Here is a 477-nt window from a genome sequence, read left to right as displayed (position 1 = left end):
GCCGCGCCCCGCCGCCGGCATTTCGCGTGCCCCGGTACAGTTACGCGCCCCATCGGCGCTCAGATGTAAACCCCTACGATGGTCGCCCCACGAGCCCGAGCCCCGTCCGAGGAGCAGAGATACAACAATGGCGGGCCGGAGGGGCAGAGCAGGGGGCAGAGAGGGTACTTCTCGCACAGCGGCTGATTAGATCACGTCAACAAGTGGTCCTCGGAGCAGAGCCGAGCGGCGCCGCGGCCGCGCCGTTCCCATCGTTAGAGCGGCGGCGTGGCCGAGCGGAGCGCACCGCCGTGGCGCCGCCGAACTGTCAGTCGTCATTCATCTCTCCGGGAGGGGGGGGGGGCTATTCAGTGTACCTAGGTACAGAGGGAGAGAGAGAGAGAGGAGGAGGTGGAGGGAGAGAGAGGGAGAGAGAGAAACATGGGTATAGTGAGGGAGAAGGGTGGAGAGAGGTGGGGTGGGGAGAGATGAGGTCAG

Source organism: Frankliniella occidentalis, unplaced genomic scaffold, assembly GCF_000697945.3.
Source record: "Frankliniella occidentalis isolate FOCC.00 unplaced genomic scaffold, Focc_3.1 Scaffold29, whole genome shotgun sequence".
NCBI classification, from domain to species: Eukaryota; Metazoa; Arthropoda; class Insecta; order Thysanoptera; family Thripidae; genus Frankliniella; species Frankliniella occidentalis.
The sequence above is the reverse complement of the archived record's forward strand: the minus strand, read 5'-3'. Positions refer to the sequence as shown.